This window comes from Periplaneta americana, unplaced genomic scaffold, assembly GCF_040183065.1.
Source record: "Periplaneta americana isolate PAMFEO1 unplaced genomic scaffold, P.americana_PAMFEO1_priV1 scaffold_23, whole genome shotgun sequence".
Taxonomy (NCBI): domain Eukaryota; kingdom Metazoa; phylum Arthropoda; class Insecta; order Blattodea; family Blattidae; genus Periplaneta; species Periplaneta americana.
In genome coordinates, this window is record NW_027185504.1 from 2,038,985 (window position 1) to 2,055,200 (window position 16,216).

At 35.4% G+C, this 16,216-nt stretch overlaps 1 pseudogene; it reads right to left on the reverse strand.

Moving 5' to 3' along the window:
- The window catches only part of LOC138693834 (DNA-directed RNA polymerase I subunit RPA1-like), a 156,673-nt pseudogene that overhangs the window by 46,307 nt on the left and 94,150 nt on the right, over positions 1 to 16,216 (reverse strand).

Below are 16,216 nucleotides of genomic sequence, written 5' to 3' on the forward strand. Positions count from 1 at the left end.
GAATTTTTCCGACAACACTTAAGAGCCCGTTTTTGAATCTTTTCCAGTGTCTTAATATGTTCTAATCTGTAAGGATCCCAACATGCTGCACCATATTCCATTACTGGACGTACTAGTGATTTATACGCAATCTCTTTGGATTTATCAGAACCTTTTCTTAGCACCCTCATCACAAAGTGTAACGCTCTCCATGCTTTTCCCGCTGTATGTGTAACGTGTTCCCCCCAACCGAGATCGCTGCTAAATGTTATTCCGAGGTATTTACATTTGTTAACTTCCGGAATGGTTTCACCCCCTAACGTATACGATGAGACTATTTTATTTCTTTTCCTTGTAAAGCTGATGGCTTTGCTCTTTAGAGAATTTATTTTCATTTTGTTGGCTATTGCCCAATCATTTATTCTACTAGCAGACAATAGACAATCATTTTTGTTTGAAAATCTCCGCCAAGTTTTGATTGTTAACTGCAATTCAAAATTGTTGTAAAAGTGCACTTGAAATGAATTTTCTGCAATACAAGGTACTGTAACATGTATTTTTTTTAATTTTATGTAGTTCAATAATCAAGTGAGTACTTAACGTAATTAAAAGTATTTTCATTGGCAATGCTTTACTTTTTATTGGTCATTTTTTTGTTTTTTTTTAGGTCATTTTTTTGTATTTTTAGGTCATAAATGCATTTTTTATTTTGCATTTTTTACCAATTTATAGGTCATTAAATGCCTTGCCCTATTGATGACCAATCCATGCCAGGAGCATTGAAATCCCCGAGGATAACAATTCTAAAGTTGTGGGTATCAAGATTGTTTTCTATAAAATTTAGAGAAGACTTTACATGTTTATGATCTGTATCAGGTGGGAAATAATGATTTCCAATTAGCAGATTACAACCATCAGGCATTTTAATTTCAATCCAAACACATTCATTAACAAATTCTAAATCATATCTTCGACGTATAAAAGGTATCCATTAAGACACCCCCACCTTTTACTTTGTTGGTAGCTTCAAATAATCTATCAGCACGAAACACAGTATAATTATTATGAAACAAATTTGTATTAACAACAGAATCGGAAAACCATGTTTCAGTGAGACAGATAATGATATTATTATTACTCACTATATTTTGGAAAATGGCTGCAAAAGGGTATCTGTCGGATACAGGGAGGAGAGCCATTAATCCTTCCCATTGAAGGCTTTAAGGAACCAACCTGGACAAATACCCAATGTCCCATCCCTACCTTCCCGTGGTGCTGCTGTTAGTAAGCATAATTTTACAAGCTGAACTAAAGAGAGAGGCTACTCATCAATTGAGGCATTGACATGGGAAAGGTCGTAACTGCCAAAAATTCGAATTTTTAAGTTTTTCATTGAGAAGGTAGTAAATGGCCATGCCAATGGCACAGAGAAGGTAGTATGTCCGTATGTAATGAAACGAAGTTGGAAACGTAGTCACTAGATGTTGTAAGTTGTATGTGCACAGCTGTTGGCGCGGAGAAGGCAGTAACTCCTTTTACAACATCAGAGTGTGTCTAGACAAATATGGGCTGATAACTGTGCAGGGCAGAGTAAGAATCGGATGATAATGGTTTCAGAACATTCCTACATGCCATGTGATAGGGAATTTGGCATCATAGAGAAAACAAAAAAAAAAAGATGCAGGACCATGGTTCCAGAAGAGGAAAGTCCTAATAATGCAATAATGATGAAGGATGAGGATTTCTTCGACTTTTCTGCAGAATGTGACAAGTTTTTGAATACAACTCCTATCAAAATCAGCACCCTCAACTGAATTAGACTCTCAAGAGCTGATTTTCCTCTAATAAAAACAAGACAGTCATTTAATGACCTTGAAATGTGGACACAGCACAGGATTTTTAAGAAAGGACAGTCATTAACGTCAATCACTAACTTGCAGTGCTTGCAACACCTTGAAAGAAGACCAGTCGTCCCTGATGCCAAAAAGAGAGACTTGTTATCTATGTTAGACTTCCTCGATGAAAAGTATCATGCATTTTACCGAAAAATTTATGCATAATGTATAAATAACGTTAATTCTCAGTTTGGCTAAGGAGTGATTTCAATGTTGTATTTTCATAAAATAGGATTTCACAGATAAATCTGTGCCAGACTTTTCAAATTTCATATGAAACACAAACATGAGTGTATGCCTTTCATTTAAAGTAGTTTCTGTAATAATGTAAGTGAGAAAATGTTCATAAATTTGTCTTTTGCTTCCCCAGAAAAATTTTGTTTTTGGCAGTTACTACCTTTCCCATGTCAGCGCCTCAATTAGCACTGGTTTCAGCTTGATGAGTTAATGACTGAATTTGGTATAATTTTCCTCTATTCAATACCTAATTCCCTCTTTACCCTTTCCTATCCAGTCCTCTGACTGAACTCTTACTTTCTTCGACCCCGACGGCATTAGAGCATTCGAGGCCTAGGGGTTCATTTCCCTTTCCTTCCTCCTCTTTCTACTTTTCTGTTCCTAGTGCTGACCTGCTATGGCACTAAAATCGTCCTCCAGTGGCTTAAGGAGGGAAAGCTGGTGATCAACAAGATCTCCCAGCTAGGTCCAATGGACCCGTTGACCAACAGCAGGTGTGGTCCTCCAGACATTCTGGGGGTTGTGTGTGAATGAAGTAGCCACCAAAACGTTAAAATATGGTGTTCACTTAAATCGGCTACAACTTGCCATTTAACTCCAATATGAAATGAGTACCATTAAGGTAAAATTATCCGGAGGTAAAATAGTCCCCCAATCGGATCTCCAGGCGGGGACTACTTTAATGGTACAGAATCAACTAAACATCTTACAATGGAATGCTGGCAGTATAACATCAGCCAAGAAGACTGAACTAGCCAATATACTCTCAGATAATAATGTAGATATCTTCCTTATTCAAGAAGCAAACCTTAATGCTGACCAATTAAAATATTTTAATTTTAAAGGTTTCAATATGAAACGGTTACCCAAAGGTAGACAGATCAGTAGTGGAATTCTCGCAGGCATATCAAAGAAATTAATTACAAATTTTCAAATCATAAAAAAAATGGATAATCAAGACAAATTAGAACTAATAAAAATTGAAGTATGGAAAAATCAACAACATTTCAAAATCTACAGTGCCTATAACCCACCTAATAATCCCCTTGATCTAATTTTGTTTGATATACAATCTAAAACTATCATAATTGGTGACTTTAATGCCCACTCCCAACTTTGGGGCTACGATAATGTAAACCAACCTGGAAAAATGATCATGGACCTCCTAAATACTACAACCACAGAACTTGTCTACAGAAAAGAAGATCCCCCTACTTTCATTCATTATTCTGGTTCTGGTACAAATCCAGACTTATTACTAGTAACATCAGATATCCATCACGAAACCAAGAAAAAAATAATTGAAGACCCTGGATCTGGCCATAGAGTCATCATTGCTTCTATCCATCTCCACCAAAACCGAAGACAGGCACCCTACAATAACAAAACAACATGGAACTTTAAGAAAGCGAATTGGAAACTATTTACAACAGAACTCGATGAACACCTCCAGGTCAACACACCACTAATGGAAAATACAAACTCAGATAGATTCAACAAATATTTCTGTGAATCTCTTCTTAAAATTGCAAAACAGCACATTCCACGAGGAAAACCATAAAAATACACCCCATTTTGGACAGAAAACCTGAATCTATTGAAACAAGATAGAGATAAAGCAAGAACCAAAGCAGAACATAGCAAAACACCAGAAGATACTCAAGATTGGAGGAAGAAGACTGCCATTCTTAAAAAAGCAATCATAACAGCAAAAAAGAAATGTTTCAATAAATTTATTGAAAATATTAATTACAGAACCGATAGCGCTAAAACATACAACTTTCTGAAGAATATTTCCAATACACAGGAAAATACTAGCCAACCTATTATTCATAATAACAAAACACTAACAGATAGTAGAGATATAGCAAACGCATTTAATAAACACTACTCAAACTCTCACAGATTACATCCCAATACCAAAAAAACTGACAAATTTATCAAAAGAGAATTACATAAAAATAATAAAAACAATATTACTAGTACAAAACCTGCAATATTTCATCAAAATTTTACTTCCAATGAATTAACTCTAGCTTTACAAAATTTAAAAACCAAGAAATCTCCTGGCCCCGATAACATTCATTCCGAATTTTTTAAACATCTGGGGGAAAAAGCCAAGTCTGTACTTTTATCCATTTTCAATTTATCATGGAACACCTCAGTTCCTGCAACTTGGAAAAAAGCAATCATTGTACCAATTCACAAAAAAGGGAAACCTGCTCATGATGTTAATAGTTATCGACCAATAGCACTATTAAGCATGATAGCAAAAACCATGGAGTCCATGATCTCCAACAGATTAACTTGGTATTTAGAATCCCAAAATCTTTTATCACCAAGACAAGCCGGCTTTCGACAACTAACTCTACCAATGAACAAGTCATATGCCTTGGCCAAGAAATAAAAGACAGTTTTAACAAGAAAGAAGATACCTTGGCAAAATTTATTGACTTTCAGCTAGCATATGACTCTGTTTGGAGAAATAAATTATTACTAAAACTCCAGAAATTAGGTATCTCCAGCAATATGTTCAGATGAATATCAGAATTCCTTAGTCAACGATTCATTGCCACTAAATTCAATAACTCACTTTCTAGTTACAGACAAACATATCGAGGTTTACCTCAGGGTGCTGTCCTCAGCACAACTTCATTCAATATTTATATAAATGACTTACCCTCCCCATTAGAGGAATCAAACATGAAAATAGCACTATTTGCAGATGATATAGTTTTGTGGACTTCCGGATCTTACAGACATAGAGACAAAATTCAAAATTCTGCTCTTAAAGCTCTAAATCAACTACATGAATGGAATACATCAAATTTGATGACACTCAATTTAAGCAAAAGTAACTACCAAATATTTTCACTTGGTAAAAAAGAAAGAGAATTCAATATCCAATACAATGACCAACACCTTCCTAGGACTTATGAATCCAAATATCTTGGAGTTATTTTCGATAGTAAGTTAACATGGAGCAACCATTTGAAATACATTTCTGAAAAAGCTCGTAAAAGATTCTCCCTTCTAAAAAGACTAGCAGGAAAGAAATGGGGATGCTCTAGGAATACTTTGAACACTACATACAAAATGTTTATACAGCCAGTGCTGACATACTGCGGAGAAATTTTAATTACTTCACCTTTCATAAACGAAATAGAATATGTTCAAAACCAAGCTCTCAGACTCATTACTGGTGGAATCAAAACAACTCCAATAGATTCTATGAGATTCCTCACTAATATTAACAGTATCAAAATGACAATAGAAGAAAAAGCACTCATTCAATATGAAAAACTTATTAGATTACCAGGAAACAATTGGCATTCATACAGTCCTCTCTGTAGATTGAAAACTCAAAAAAGTTTCATATCCATTGTTCAAGAATTAAAACAGAAAATCAATATCCCGAATTTAAAAGAAAACCTACAATTAAACCAAACCCTTTAACTCTATTAAATATAGAATATAATCTAAATTTAACAGAAGAAATACTGAAATCAGAAGTAAACACTGAAATACTAAAACAATTGTCTTTAGAGACAATTAATATTAGGTACCCTCCACAAAACTGGCTTCATTTATACACCGACGGATCCTTGATCTCCAGAGAACAAGGTGCCGGTGCAGGTGTTATGTGCTGTCTCTTCTCACTTTATAGATCTCTTGGGTATGGAACAACAAGTTTTGATGGAAAAATCATTGCAATAAGTGAAAGTCTCAGGAATCTTCTATGCCACATCAGTAAATTTAAAAATGCAGTTATACTGTCAGACTCCAAAGCAGCTATTCTATCAATCATCTCTAAACACGCACCTTCATCTCAAACAGCAGAAATAACTAAAATGCTCTCTCAATTAATATCACTCAATAAAAGAATTGTATTCCAATGGATACCATCCCATTGTGGAATCCTGGGAAATGAGAATGCGGATGCTTTAGCAAAGAAGGGCAGCACTGCTACTTACAGACCTGTTACTAAATCTACGTATTACTCTGTGAAAATATTTATTAAATCTACATACTTAGACTTCAACAAACAAAATTTGATAACACAATCCCATGGGAAAAAATGGAACTCTCTGCATCAAAATCCACAGTTAAATCCCGATTTACCACGAAAATCGTCTGTAGCTGCATTTAGATTGGCAACAGGCCATGATTGTTTGGCCAAACGCCTGCATAGAATTGGAATATATCAGTCCCCTAACTGTCCATTGTGCAACTCAAACCAAGAAATGGATTCGGAACACCTCAAAATCTGTGCTTCAGTGGCTGGTCATGATAATATCTTTGAAAAATATTGGAGTGCAAGAGGTCAAATGACTTTGTCAAATGCCTGGCATTAGAAAACAACAACAACATATTTTGGAAAATTTAATCACTTTTCATATTAAGTCCACAAACATTTTCATAAAAAAATCTCATGATGACTATATATATATATATATATAAAATGATATACTAATATGATATGCATAAGTAATCACTATGTGATTCAAGATGATGCTCATCCTGTCAGATTCCGGCCACTTAGTCACTCATAATGAGTGCGCCTCTGTACATAGTACATTGGACATTTTGCCACTGTCACATTTTCTGTAATACAGTACATGAGGGTACGCCACCAAAAGGAAAACTGAGAGGTAGAACTTAAATTGAGGGGATTCGATCTGGCACTGAAACTGGAATCTGGTGTGGCTTAGTGGATAAAGCATCAGCACATAGGGCTGAAAACCTGGGATTAAAATTGTATAAATCACTAGCCTCTCTGACTATCCTATATGGAAGTGAAACTTGAAGAAGAAAGACATCAGTAGATTAAGAGCTGCAGAAATGAGATATACAGTATGCACTGAACAGCTGGATATACTCTACATGCAGCCATTAGAAGAAAAACTTTTCAATTACAGGAAAAGATGGCTCCAACATGTGTCATGAATGCCACCAACTCGGATACCTAATGTTGCATTGTATTACACTACCATCCACGAGGAAGACGTCGAATTGGCCATCCACAAAACAACGCTTACAGTCTATACAGACAGTTCAGCGGCTTCTAAGTGTCACCATGGCAACCGCCCAAACTAGCCATCAGAGACCATGACAACAGGCCAATGTTGCCAACTGTTTTGCAGCAAATACGTGTTTTGTTTGGAAGTGATGAATGTTCGTTACTGTGTTACAGCAAGTATTAGTGTTCTGTCGTGGCTATTGTTTTCGTAGATATTTTGTTGTTGATGAAGGTAGAGTTAGTTTGAATTTAGTTTTAAATTTAATTTAGCTGTGAGTGTATTTGTAGCGTGACTTACAGTGTCTGTGTGTTTCACTTACACAATATCGCAAGACATCACTCCTGCAGTTAGCGGCACAAAACGAACCAGGGGCTCAGAGGGAGAAAGGAGTGCTACAAGGGACAGCAAGTGGTCTAGAAATAACGGAAAAAGTGCTCCTCTTACAAGTCAGGCGAGAGAAATGGTTTGTAATGTGCAAGACTATTTCGAGAAAGAAGAGACAATGGCGGGCCTCTTATCCTGTACAACAGGTGGTAAATAGTACTGCAGAGGCTCTCAAAATAGGAAAGAACATCATCGTTACAATAGGAAAGGAAAGATTAAATTGAATGAGCAACAGGATGGTCCTTCCCGACTTGAAACCCTGGGAAAGAAAATGAAAGTGGAAAAGCGGGTGACAAATTTAGATGTCTTTCAGGAGAATGCAATCTGGCGGCATGTATATTTATATTACCAACAGGAGGGGCATCCTACATTAGAAAAGCTGCAAACTTCGCTTCGAGATGCGGATCTTTTTCACAGCAGTGTTTCTTCTCTGCACACTGTCTTAAAGAATTTAGGTTTCAAGTATAAAAAAATCAATGGTCGTAAGGTATTAGTGGAAAGAACTTATCGCTTACACACTATATGCCATAATCGCATTCATTCATATGTTTATTATTATTGTTATTGTTATTATTATTATTATTATTATTATTATTATTATTATTATTATTATTATTATATTAGTCTGGTCAAAGACTGCTGTATGATACAAATTTATGAGTTTACGATTTCATGTCAGCTGCTTAGTTCCGACACGGCAGACAGGAGGCGCAAAGAGCCACACTGCACTACCGCACAACTTCACACGTCGCTCGCTTTCCGCATGTGCAAGCGAGAACTGTCAATACCTTTCTAGTTTGTATAGACTGTAGATCCTGTCTAGCTGAGAGCAAAATAGGTCAACTTATGGCCCAAATTTGTGTTCGGTGAATGATGATGAATGCTATATTATTATACAAGAAACAACTTACTTGAGCAGCCAGAAGTCCGACGGGTTCCCCTGGATGTACGTGAGAAAGCATGGATTTCACAGACATCAGATGCCGGAACTCAGATTTCCTACAACTGTGCCTTTCTTTCAAATATTCATCCATGAGACTGTCTAGCTTCTCTGTTATAGCACCGAAGTCACGGTCTCCTTGGAACTCTGCACTCACAGGATCAGCACATCTCAGTGCCTTGTAGTTATACCTGAGATTGAAACACAACAAGCTTCAATTCCATTTCAATCCTTACAGCAGACAAAAATCATATTTGCCTAGGCCATGTTTGGAAGCACGCATAATCGTATAATCTAATATTACCGTATATATTCGCGTAATAGACGCACTTTGTTCCATAATTTTTGGATTAAAAATCCAGGGTGCGTATTATATGAAAGGAAAAATTCTGACTAACTACCTGACAGCCCACGTGATAATCACAGCAGATTTCGACATCAGACATTTAAGTAATATTGAAAATGATTGATTTCACAGGCCCAGAACAAAATTCAGGTGGCCCAAATTTTGTTTCTGGGTCTGTATGACTTGGAGAGCATCGACATATTGAATGCTAACGAGCAATAATAATGTGAAGTGCGTAACATACGAAATGAATAACAAATGTAGCACAGTATAACCAGCGAAGAGGGATTATAAAGAATGGACACTGAGCAAATTTGCCTGTTTTGTTTCTCTGTGCGCCAGCGGCTAGTTCTACTTTCAAGCGCTAGAGGTTAGTGTAATCGAGCATAGGCTAAGATAATAATTGAGTATAGAGTTGAGACACAGGATCCAAAAATCGCCTACCTCATTGCATAATCCAGTAATGCTTTGCTTCAAATAAATTCAAGTTAACGGCTTTTCCTTATTTCTCAGTGACAAACTAGTTGTAATAATAATATTTTATATTTCAGATATACACTGGTCAAAAAAAGTTAAGCATAATTAGGCATATAATGGGTTTTATTAACTAAAATAAAATAGATAAATTATAATTGGGTTTCTTGGTTCCACAGAATAAACTTAAAAGTAGAAATACACTATTTGTTAACAATGGACTCAATATGAAATGAAAAAGTTGCATTGTTTGGAAACAACGGAAAAGATAAGGGAAGTTGAAATTTGTACATCATCAAAGAAAAGGAAATGGTGCTTTCAGTGCCCTGTTTAATAACGCGTTGGTCCTCCACGAACCCTGAGGCACTCTTGTATGCAACGGGGCATACTCAGTACCAACACTTACTATGGGTTGGAGGATGTTGTTCTCATACACGGGAGCAGTCATGTTTCCCTCTATTGAAACCAGTGGTGTGTGGCGGCCAAACATGACACCTGCCCAAAACAAGATTGAACCACCAAACTGTTGGTGACGTTCCACAGTCATTGAGGGATGATTGCGTTCCCCTGTTCGTCTCCGTACGCGAATAGAGTTGTTGTCAGGGTGTAGGCCCATTCTCACTTCGTCTGAGAATAAAGTTCTGGTCCATTGGTCTCGTGTCCAATTCTCATGTGCTCTAGCCCATCTTGCACGAGCACCCCTGTGATGTGGACAGAGTGCTGGAGTCTTGAGTGGTCTTCGAGCATACAACCCTATGTCATGAAGTCTATTGCGCACAGTTTGGCTACTTACAACAACACCAGTGACTTCGCGCAGGTCATGGCGCAGAGTTGTAGCTGAGGCTATAGGGTTCCTACGTACAGATAACCTTATATACCGGTCCTGACCTGGTGTTGTTTTGCGTGGACGGCCCTCGCGAGGTCAATCTGCTATTGACTGGGTTTCCTGGAACTTTCTCCACAGTCTGGAGACAATACTCTGATTCACATGAAGGATGTTAGCAACATCAACTTGTCTCATGTTTTGTTCCATCAAAGTGATAATTTTGATACGGTCTGCCATTGTAAGGGTGTTCCGAGCCATTGTACTGCACTATGAAGCAAAACGACACTGATTGAACTTTGTTCGAATTACAGGCTTTGTTTACTAGCCGTGATTTGGATGTTACCTAGTGATGCAGAATAAAACAAATGAATGAGTTTGAATTGGTAAACATAATACGTGCCACATAAAACCAAAAGAAACATAAATATCAGGTATTATTGGGTAAACTGGAAATATGCTTAACTTTTTTTGACCAGTGTAATACATTATATTATAAAATAATATAATACATTATAAAATTAAGTATCGAATTCGTTTAATATTTGTATAATAATATAATATAGGCATATGGTTTTACTTCTCGTAAGAGGTTTGTTTTTCCATTTTCAGCGCTATCAAATCATTACATATTTTAATTGTTGTTGGGCCCAACGTCTCAACTCTCATTATAAAGAAACTCTAGAGTCTGGACATTGCAGTTAATGAAGGATTTATTATTCTATGGATCCAATTTATTTTATTTGAGTACATAATGTACCTAGATGTATTAATTATGTGTGTTATATTTCCACTGTGTCGACTGCTAGCTGGTGTGATGTCAGCGCCAACTCTAGGGAGAAAGCAGAATCTGACGCTTAGCTGGCTTGAAGGTCATTGAAATCGGTCCGGCTATATCAAAGGTACAGACGTGAAGTGTCCATTCTTTATAATCCCTATTCGCTGGTATAACCTAAAACTGAATACAAATAAAGGAGAAAGTAGGTATAAAATGTAATGCGGATTTATTTTCCCTACATATTACTGTAAAAAATTGGGATGCGTACATTATGCAACAGGACCTATTACATGAGTAAATATGGTATTTGCAACTGCTAAATAGATAGAAAACAATGAGAACATATTTAGAAACTAGTTCAAGCAAATAGCTACTCGTACTTTGTGTGCAAGTGCAGGAACATACATACTCTGCATGTACAGCCTACTGATGGGCATTTCAAATTATCCTTCTTACTACCAGAAATAAGGGTGACGAACAGTCACTTGACGATAACATTAATTGATTAGAAAACCATGCTAACTTGATATACTGCTAAAATTCTGGACAAACAATTAGAATAAGGAATAAGTTGCAGAAAATTTTCAATTTGTACTGATTTTATCTACCACCTACCGCTCCCACTTCAACAAAATCTGTTGGTAGGCAGCAAGTGGTCGAATGCCAATACATGGACAAGTCCATACACACGTCCCTATGCAGGCTGGTTCCACTCCACACTACTGGCACTGGTCTGCATTTCCCTATTGCCATTGGATGTGCATTCATATTAAAACACTCCACTCCACATCTCAAATTTGTAAAAAATCACTTCCGAATACATAATAAACCTTACAGGACTGAAAGAAAGTTACATTTTAAATGGTTCCAATACTCACGTTTCAATTGTGTCAGTATCGCTCTCCCTCCAAAGCTTGCACATAGTTTCAGCAAATCTTGGTCTTCCTGTTTCCTTGTTCAACTTCCTTCCTTTGTATACTTTATGATCTTTCATATCAGCAGAAAACAATAAAAATGGACTAATTCTATGTTTTTGGAAAGGATTTCCATTCTTTTTCTTCCATTTACGAATCTGAAAAAAAGAAAGCAGCACAGAGTGAAGAAAAAAAAATCATCAGAAAGTAAAAGAAAATCAGAGGAGTAATGACTGATGCATATAAAATATTAGTTCATGTTACTTTTATAGGAACAATTAAAATCAATTTTCTCTACAAGAGAGTAGTGTTTCCATGATGGCCTTGTAACAACCTACACCCAGGCCACTGCAACATTGCACTTGGCAGTTTAGTGTTACGCTGGTAACGAGAGACGTGACCTTGCCACAGTGACCCTCACTACACAACAGCTGACTTAAATTATGCGGAGTTTGCTATTTTGCTCCGTTAAATTAAATGGTAATTATTATGTAACTCATTCTTTATTATTGTTATCTTGGAGAGACCTGAAGTTTTTTTTTTATGTCCGCTGTATTAAATTATCTGCACAAATGGAGGGTTGCCCATATATACGGACAAATTCCATCTCCTGCTCATAAAATTGAAGAATCATGTGCACCATTCTGACGCCTGACTATTTACGCATGGATTCCCACTACGTGGGTTACCATTTTTTGAGCATCTTTTTTCTTTGCAACATTTCACACCAGTGCTACAAATTATTTATAACTTTAGAACACTAACAAACAAATTACGCACATGATACTAACACTATGTAACATAAGCAAATCGACAACACAGCAGTGCTCCATGTGGCAACATGAGCAGCTGATAGAAAATGCTACGTTCTGATTGGTTCAGAAGGCTACTGCATAGCATTCAATTTTTTCATAAGAAGGATTGCCAACCCAACTGTACGGTGTTCGCCAGATTTGTTGACATCAATCTTGTATACGCTGACGAAGTATTTCAACAGTGGGAATGGGTTCTGAGTACACAATTTCTTTCAGACAGTTCCACAAATAAAATTCCAGAAACGTGTTCAATGAACTATATCCTAACAAATGGATAGGACACACAGGACCCACTCGATGGCCTGTGCGTTCCCCAGACTTAAACCCACTGAATTTTCATTTGAAAGAGTGTGGCATTCAAGCCACAGGGAGACATTTTGAGCATTTCTTGTAATGTTACGCCTATCATTGCTGCAACAGAACTGTACTGATAACTTGGAAATGCGGTACAAATGGACACTGTTCATATAGCATTTTTCACTGTTTTAGTGTGTCCTCCCCCCTGGTGACGTGGGTCCCACATATTAAGACTCACCCTATATATGTAAGCAGAAGAGAGTCTTGATTTTTGCCAAAGAATCACATGATAGAGTGGATGTCCAGTAATTTTTTTCCATCCCTTTTAATTGTGATAAAAACAGATGCCAACCCCAACACATATTGGACTGCTTACAATAAAAAAGGTACAGAATCTTCTCAAAATAAATAATGGACTAAAAATGTCGAAGCTTATGAATCTGATCCATAGACTACAGTGTAACATGAGCAACAACAGCAGTAGCAGCAACATTTCTTTCACACTCAAATGTCTCATAGCTATAAATAAGATTATAAATGTATTTAAGTTTGCCAATTTATTTAAGTACCGTGCCTCTTGCTTCTTCTGAGATATTTTGCAAAGTGCTATATTACAAATAAAATTATTGCTAAATCAGGATAAAACCGTTTCAAATAATCACAGATTTTAATGCTCTCAAAACTAACTTCAACATCTTAGAAAACATATTTTTTCCAGTTTATTTCTATTCACAATATTAACTCCTTAACACTCTACAAAACCTCTGCATGAATGGAATCAAACCTAATATGTTGCTGATGAACTGACATACAGTAACTATAGTAAAACTAGTTGTATTTAGTTAAGAAATTCGAGATTCTCAGGTTAATATCTGGATACTGTGATAAAATAGATTTAGGATTTTTTAGGTGAATAAATAATAATAATAATAATAATAATAATAATAATAATAATAATATTTATTAATACTATACACTTGAGCTACATTAGGCATTGCAGCCCGAAAGAGCAGAAGCTCGTGCTCGGGCGCAGTTCAGATCAGTTATACAAAATATATCACAAAATTACGAGAGTTCATTGAGCACAATCACATTAATAAATGGTAAAATACATACAGCATGTAATAACAGGGTCTATATACAAATAGAAAATACAGAAGTACATGAATATTAGAGTAACAATTTTAACTCAATTAGCTTAAACAATTAAATAATTAATCTGATTTGTTTCTTAAATCTATGTGTGTTAAGTGTACTTAGCTCAGGGTAAGCTCTAATTAATGTATTATATATTTTGGGTCCAAAATTTCTGCTGTGTTTTAATCCAGCAGTTGTGTGGCATTTGGGAGTATTTAGAAAGAAACTGTAGTTTTGTCTCGTCTGGTATTCATGAGGATCATATTTAAATTTATTGTGGTTTTTATGGAAGTAAATCAGCAATTTTTGTTTATAAATTTGTTCTAGATTTGATACGCCAAATTCCTGAAAAATTAATTTTGTTGGGTAATCAAAAGGTTTATATAGACAAATTTTGATAATTCTTTTTTGGAGCAGATTTAAAGGATGGAGAGTCGATTTTGCCATTCCTCCCCAACCTAAAATACCATACTGAATTATTGATTGAAACAGAGCTAAGTACACAGTACGCAGAACATAAACAGGTAAATAAGAGCGTAGAATGGAAAATTTGTGGATTGTTTTACGCAATCTGTTACACAGAAAGGAGATATGCTTGTCCCATTTTAAATGTTGGTCAATAATAATGCCTAAATATTTAACTTGTGAGGATATACTCAAAGCGTTATATGAGCAAGTAGGTAGGTTACAATCATGTATAGTTATACTTATATTATTATTTATTTCTAGTTGCTCAAGGCCATGTGATGTTAATGAAAATGGTATTAATTTTGTTTTAGAAACGTTCAAAGAAAGTAAGTGAGCATCCAGCCATTCTTTAATAATATTAATACCACTGTTAGAATTTTGATAAGTTTCATTCCAACTCGAACCGCTAAATATAACCACAGTATCATCAGCATAAGAATACAGAGTACCAGAATATTTCTCAATGTCAATTTTAAGTAAATCGTTGATATATATTAAAAACAAAACAGGACCTAAAATCGTCCCCTGAGGTACACCTATATCAATGTTACGTGATTTACTAAGGTGATCATTTATTTTAGTTGCTTGAGTTCTGTTACTTAAGTAAGATTTAAATAATTTTAAAGCAATTCCATTAATTCCTAATCTATCCATTTTATTCAAAAGTATACTGTGATTGACCGTATCGAAAGCTTTTTGTAAGTCTAGAAAAATTCCTAGACATTTATTTCCTACATCTAATTCTTGAATTATTTTTGAGGTAACTGCCATAATAGCATCATCAGTGCACAAATTTTTTCTGAAACCAAATTGATTATCATTTAGTAGTTTATTTTTTTCTAAAAATGTTATTAACCGTGTTTTTATACATTTTTCAAATACCTTAGAGAGACTGGGTAACAGTGAAATGGGTCTGTAATTATTAAGATTACTTTTGTCACCAGACTTGTGAATTGGTATCACCACAGCATGTTTTAGGGCTGAGGGAAATACACCTTGAGATATGCACAAATTAAATATAAAGGCAAGTGGTTTAGAAATAGCTTCGATAATAAGTTTCAGGGTATTTGTTGTAATACCATCAATACCAGGAGCCACATTATTTTTTAAACTGTTTACAATATTAATGATTTCACATTCGTTTACAGGAAACATAAACATAGATGATATACTTTTATTATAAAGCTTATAGTGATGAGTACCAAATACTTTCTTTTTTATATTAGATACGATGTCATGACTTACATTAGTAAAATGATCGTTAAATTCATTTGCGATAGTTTCCTTATTTTCAATTGTTATTCCATTTCGACTTATAATTGTCTTTAATATACTATTTTTATTACATTGGGTGTCAGTAGCTTCGTTTATGGTCTTCCAAAATTGCTTTGGATTATTTTTACTTTTGTTAAATTTTTCAGAATAATATTTGATTCTCTGATTTCTTATTACATTAGTGAGAATATTTCTATATTTTCTGTAGTAATTTAATAAAACATTGTTTTGTGGGTCTCGTTTAACTTGCTTAGCTAACTTATCCCTAGATCGTATTGATTTAACAATACCTGTGGTAATCCAAGGTTTAATTTTTTTGTACTTACTTGAGAATTTGAGAGGGACATGATTAGAATATTTACAAATTAGGTTACAGAGTATTTTATAAAAATTATCGAAACATGTATCTGCGTCTTCATTGTAGAATATAGAT